At 49.7% G+C, this 6906-nt stretch overlaps 1 protein-coding gene across 2 annotated transcripts in view; it reads right to left on the bottom strand.

The window, feature by feature from the left end:
* wdr4 (WD repeat domain 4) overlaps positions 1-6906 on the bottom strand; it is a 27860-nt gene that overhangs the window by 16364 nt on the left and 4590 nt on the right. The window lies entirely within an intron of this gene.

Here is a 6906-nt window from a genome sequence, read left to right as displayed (position 1 = left end):
AGTATGAACATGAAAAGTATGAGCATGTACAGCACTCAATACTTAGTCGGGGCTCCTTTTGCCTGAATTACTGAGGCAATGCGGCGTGGCATGGAGTCGATCAGTCTGTGGCACTGCTCAGGTGTTATGAGAGCCCAGGTTGCTCTGATAGTGTCCTTCAGCTCTTCTGCATTGTTGGGTCTGGCGTATCGCATCTTCCTCTTCACAATACCCCATAGATTTTCTATGGGGTTAAGGTCAGGCGAGTTTGCTGGCCAATTAAGAACAGGGATACCATGGAAAATGAAATCTGCATCTCCATAAAGTTGGTCAGCAGCAGGAAGCATGAAGTGCTCTAAAACTTCCTGGTAGACAGCTGCGTTGACCTTGGACCTCAGAAAACACAGTGGACCAACACCAGCAGATGACATGGCTCCCCAAACTATCACTGACTGTGGAAACTTTACACTGGACCTCAAGCAACGTGGATTCTGTGCCTCTCTTCTCTTCCTCCAGACTCTGGGACCTTGATTTCCAAAGGAGAACATAACTTTGGACCACTCAGCAACAGTCCAGTCCTTTTTGTCTTTAGCCCAGGCGAGATGCTTCTGACGCTGTCTCTTGTTCAAGAGTGGCTTGACACAAGGAATGCGACAGTCTTGCATACGTCTGTGCGTGGTGGTTCTTGAAGCACTGACTCCAGTGTCTTCAATATTGAACCTTTTCACAATATTCAAATTTTCTGAGATACTGAATTTGGGGTTTTCATTAGCTGTCAGTTATAATCATCAAAATTAAAAGAAATAAACACCTGAAATATATCAGTCTGTGTGGCATGAATGTATACAGTATACAAGTTTCACTTTTTGAATGGAATTACTGAAATAAATCAACTTTTTAATGATATTCTAATTTATTGACCAGCACCTTTTTATATATATGTGTGTGTGTGTACATGCACTCTGCTACTATTTTCCTTGGTTAGATGCAAAACTGCTTTAAGTTTAATAATTTTCCTATTCATTCATTCCTATTCATACCATAGTCTTTCAGATTTTTGTGTTCCTTCTTCCAGGCAACCATTGTTTTTTGTGTTTGGTATAAATATTAACATACAGAGGCTTAAAACTTCTTGAATCATCCATCCAATGAACATAAAGTCTGGTTTTATTTTTGCCTGTGTTTGTGCGTTTGACTGTGCTGTGTGTTGTACCAGGATAAAGAAACAGGCTTTCACAGAGGCTTCTGCTGGGTTGCATTCACATCAGAGGAAGGCCTGAACAATGCACTGCAGAAGGAGCCACACATGCTGGAGGGAGCCAAGGTAAAAGTAAAAATATTATCATCACCCAGCTAGGTCTTTGTCCTCATCATGCCAGTGTCATTTTGGTCTGACAACACTTTAAGAGTATAGAAGATAGAGTCTGTCTCTTATACACATCTCAGCAGTGGCAGTCTGTCTCGACACAATTCATGTACATGTGGTTCAATATGCAGTATACCGAGGAAGTAGGACCACACACTATGTGCACCAAACAGTATACCAGGGACCATGAGGAGGCAGCCGCAGAGAACAAGCCGGTCTGCTGGTTTAAATACACTGATCAATGAGGAAGTGGGTGGAGTTGGCCTGCTGTCTATCCTACAGTGGCCTGGGAGGGACATTCACTACTGGTCACAATCTGCCCCAGGGATTTAAATTGACGTCCCGACAATTTATCAAGACCAAGGCCTAAAGAGGACTGGTATGGAAACAGCACTAGAGCCAATTATTTGGGAATTTGTAGCCCCATCTGCCCTACTCCTCACTGATGCTGGCAGACGGTGGAGGTTAGAATGTTTGCCAGCGGTCTCACGGGTTGACTTTCTTACCATCTCTGGACGGGGGGCTGAAGAGAAGCTGGTACCTGCACAAGCTTCAAGGGGAACTGCTGTAGGGAGTAGAGGGTGCAGCACTGGGTCCACTTGATGTGGGGCCTGTATATTAACAGGCTGGGAATTCTCTGATCCAGGTGCACACCTGACTGCCACCCACAGGCCCTGCTCTTCGGCGTCGGGGCTTATCGTGGTTGGGCTCCGCCTTGGTGTAGGGCTGGGGGGAACATGAGACGCTGGTACAGGTTTAAGCATAGAACGGTGAACATGTCGTACCTCTGTCACCTTGTGTTGTGGGGCCACAGCATACACTGCCCCTCCTTGCTCTGGGGGTCTCACCACTTGGAAAACTTCAGGGGCCCAGGCGTCCTGGATTTTACACCTTCCTCGCTGAGAATGGTCCCTCAGGTAGACATGTTGCCCTGGTGGTAACACCTCCCCCTGAGCCCGTTGGTCTGCCCTGTCCTTTCGCTGGGCAGCAGCCTGTTTCATCTTCTCTCGGGCATTCTCCACTACCACCTGCAGTCGTCGCTGATGTTCCCGGACCCAGTTGCAGACTTCACCCGAGGTCGGCTCTTTTACACGACCCAGCAGGAAATCCACAGGCAGCTGGGGTTCACGGCCAAACATCAACATGAAGGGGGATTGACCTGTAGTTTGATGGGGTGTGGTGTTATAACTGAACACAGCCTGCTGGAGGTATTCTGGCCATCTGTGCTTCTGCTCAGCCGATAAGGTGCGAAGGAGATCATGGAGGGTCCGGTTAAAGCGCTCACACTGGCCGTTTCCCTGAGGGTGGTAGGGGGTGGTTCTGGACTTGCTGATGCCATACAACTCATACAACTGTTGGATGATAGTGCTTTCAAAACTGCGACCCTGGTCCGAATGCAGCCTTGCTGGAACACCATGCTTGTAGAACCACTCCTTAGTTAACACGTCCGCCACTGTAGAAGCCCGCTGGTCTCGGGTGGGGACAACCTGGGTAAACTTGGAGAAGACATCAGTTAGCACTAGCACTTGCTCCCTCCCATCTCTAGCTGGCTCTAAAAATGAAAAGTCAATAGCCAGTATTTCATTGGGTCTGGATGCTAGCAAATGGCCCATTGGAGCTCGGACCTGTGGCTGAGTATTTTTAGCGACGCTGCATCTCCCACATGTTTGACACCATTCTTTGATCATTTTGCCCATTCCTGGCCAATAACACCTCTGCCGGATCAGCTCTGTGGTACGCTCGATACCTTGATGACCATGATGATTGTGTAGTTGCTGAAAAACCTCCCCCCTCAGACTCTCTGGGAGGACCAGCTGGTACACCCACTCTCCACCATCAGGACGCTGGTACGTCCTGTGCAGCAGCCCGTCCCTCATGGTGAGTCGATCCCACTGGCCCAACAACCCCAGCGCTGCAGGATGGAGCCTCTGTCTCTCTTCACGGCCTGGCACCTGCCGCTGATGGAAAAAGGGGAGAAAAGCACTGATGGCTGGGTCAGCTCTTTGCAATGCTACCAGATCTTCGGTAGAACGCTCTGGAACAGCAGAGATGGCATAATGGACCGCTGACCCTGTGCCCACAGCAGCTCCTCGAACCATCTCCGGCACTGGGGTCCCAGGGCGGGCTGGGCAGGTCGCTGCTTCACCTTGGGATGGGTGTTGCCTAGACAAAGCATCTGCATTGCGGTTGCTGCGCCCTGGGCGGTACCGGACAGTATAGTCAAAAACTGCCAGCTCCCCCACCCAGCGCTGTTCTGTAGCACCTAATTTGGCAGTGCTCAAGTAACTCAGTGGGTTATTGTCTGTCCATACCATGCACTTGTGGGCCAGCAAATACTCACGAAACTTGTCTGTCATTGCCCATTTCATGGCCAGGAACTCTAATTTCATAGAGCTGTAGTTCTTTTCTGCAGGCTGAAGACTCCGACTGGCGTAGGCAATGGGTCTGACCTTCCCTTCCTGCTCCTGTGAAAGGACTGCACCCAGACCATCATGACTGGCATCCACCTCTAAAATAAAGGGAAGGTCAAAGTTAGCATAGGCTAATACAGGTGCAGACACCAACCTCTCCTTGAGCTCTCTGAAGCTGTGTTCACACTGGGGGGTCCAGGAATCAGCCAGAGTAACACCCTGACCTCGGCGGTTCTTCTTCCCTGTAAGCTCAGCAACTACTTTGTGGAGGGTGGCAGCCAACTTGGCAAACCCTTCGACAAAGCGTCTGTAGTAGCTGGCGAAACCTAGGAAATACCTGAGTTCAGCCACCATCCTGGGAATTGCCCAGTCAGCCACTGCAGCAGTCTTCTTTGGATCTGTAGCAACACCTGCAGCAGACACTACATGTCCCAAGTACTGTACTTGTTGTTGGAAGAAATGGCACTTCTCCAGCTTGGCCTTTAACCCCTCCTTCTGAAAGCGACCTAGAACTAAGTCCAGGCGGCTAAGATGCTCGTCCACTGTGGAGGAAAACACAACAACATCATCAAGGTACAACAGCAGAGAACGGCAGTGTTGGTCTCCAAACATCCGCTCCATCAGTCTCTGAAATGTACTAGGGGCATTGCATAAGCCAAATGGCATCCTTTGAAACTCAAAAAGACCAAATGGGGTGCAGAAAGCAGTTTTCATTTTATCTTGTTCTGTAACAGGGACCTGATGGTAACCGCTAGCCAAGTCGATGGTGGAGAACCACTGAGCTCCCGACAGAGAATCCAAGGACTCCTCAATTCTTGGTAGGGGAAAGGCATCCTTCCGTGTCTTGCCGTTTAGCAGCCTATAGTCCACGCAGAGTCTCAGGCTCCCGTCCTTCTTCCTAACCAAGACAATAGGAGAGGCATAGGGGCTACAACTTTCCCGAATGACCTTGCTTTCTAACAGGTGACGTATATGGGCCCTTACCTCGTCATAGTCAGAGGGGGGAATTCGCCTGTACCTCTGTCTAAGTGGGATGTTATCAAGTAAGGGGATGTCATGTGTCACAAGGTTAGTACAACCAAGGTCCAGGTCAGAAGCTGCAAACACAGCTCCATGTTCCAACAACATGGACCTAACCTTTCTCTGGTCTGGCTCAGAAAGGGCAGATAAATCCGTGGACTGAATGTGCTCTCTCACTGGGCTGCTCTGAGCTGCTTGAGTGGAAACCGTAGCTGTGACCCCCCCCCAACTTGTGCTCTACAGTAGTAACTCCTTCTGGCAAACTTACAATCTGTGCCTGACTTAAGAGTCCTATGGGGTGGCGTGGGTGTAAAAGGACGTCTGTCTCACCTACATTTACCACTGGCACGTACACTGTTCCCCTAGTGACAGTGACCATTGCTGGAGAGATTAACACACACTCAGGGAGGGACCTACCATCATCAAGTGGCTCAATCAATGCAGTACCTAGAGGCCCACTACAGCAAGAAGAACATGTCGCTGTAACCCACTTGACTGTACCCCTAGGTATAATGATGGGACGCCTACCTCTCACCCGGGCTAACCCTGTCTTGGCTTGCTTTGGATGAGACTGGACATGGTGGCAATGTTGTAGCGCCTGCTGCCACACGGCAGAGGCCTGCTGCATTATGGGGAGATCAAAAAGGTCAGGGCCGTGTTGGGTGAAAAGCTGCTGATAACACTCTCTAATCACATTCATGCCTAGGACCCCAGGGGCATCTGAGGGACAGTTGTGACCAGGAGGGTCTTTTATGATCAACACACCTCGCTGTGGTATAGCTTTTCCAAAGACTGTGACGTCCAACTCTACATATCCTACATAAGGAATTTCTAGGCCATTAGCAGCACGCAGCTGCAGCCAGCGGCAGGACCTAGGGGCACTCTGGAAATGTTGGAGGAAAAAGCTTTCAGTGATGGTTGTCACCATCGACCCTGTGTCTAGAAGGAGGTTAACAGGCACATCTCCTAGGCTAACAGTTACCTTGGGGCAAGGTGCTACGAGGTTAAGAGCAGCGGTCAGAGTAGTTGATCCCTGTACATCCGAGCCAGTGTTCTCCCCTCCTGATGTTTGGCCCCTCCCGTCAGGGGCGGGAAAGTTTCCCGCATCCTGAGCGGCAGAGGTGGCTGCTATAGGGTGTGAGACCTGTAGCTGCTGAACCTGGGGATTAACACGTGGGTTATTGCATTCATTGGCATAATGACCTGGTTTTTGACAACGCCTACATATAACAGTGTTTGGGCGTGCTGGTCTGGTGGGGGGCTTATTGTGGGGTCTAGAAACGGCCTGTAGTGCCAGTAAACCCTGTGTCAATTGGTTAAGCTGCTCCTGCTGCTTCTGTAACATATGCTTTAGCTCTGCCATTTCTATGTTACTAGGACTAGTAGCTGCCCTAACCTCAGAGCACTGCATGGCACTGAAAGAGGGCACTGAATAACTCCTATCCCTTTTAGCTCCCTGCGAAGATTAGCATCGTGGACATGTTCAACGAACTGATCTCTAAGAAGCATAGGGACATCTTGCACTCCGCTCGGGGCACAGCGTTCAATCTTTTCCATGATACAGTATAAAGCATGTGAAAACTCTTGAAGTGACTCTCCCTCCTGCTGCCTTCGAGAGAAGAAACACTGCTGGAGAGACACGTGAGACTTAGAACATCCATACAAATCTTGGAGGACAATGAAAATTCTCTCTGGGTCCTCTCTTTCTGCTCTAGGCCGGTACCTAATCTCATCCTTGGCCTCCCCCTCCAAGTGATCATATATAAAATAAGCTTGCTCAACAGACCTCATAGGTCTAGTTCTCAGAGTTGCCCTCATCTCTTCAACCCAATCCTCCACTGGGATGCCAGAAGTCCCCCTGAAAACTGGACATTTTCTTTCCCTAGGGATATACAGCACACGTTCAACAGGGTCCTTTAGAACAGAGCGTCGAGAACCAGCTGGGCTATCAGGGCCTGAGCCCGACAGGGATGCACTGGGTACTGCTCGTTCCTGCAGTAGCTGCTCCTTTTCGGCCTGCAGCTGTTCGATTAAGTGTCTTAATTCTTGGAGCTCGTTGGCCATGGCTGCAGTGAGGAAACACCAACACTCAACAAGTCCCACGAAGTGCACACTGCTGTTTTGTTTTAA

The sequence above is a fragment of the Seriola lalandi genome, unplaced genomic scaffold (assembly GCF_002814215.2).
Source record: "Seriola lalandi dorsalis isolate HSWRI2012SDOR001 ecotype SW California unplaced genomic scaffold, Sedor1 jcf7180002054576, whole genome shotgun sequence".
NCBI classification, from domain to species: Eukaryota; Metazoa; Chordata; class Actinopteri; order Carangiformes; family Carangidae; genus Seriola; species Seriola lalandi.
Note: the sequence above shows the minus strand (reverse complement) of the source record. Positions and strands in the feature narration are given on the sequence as shown.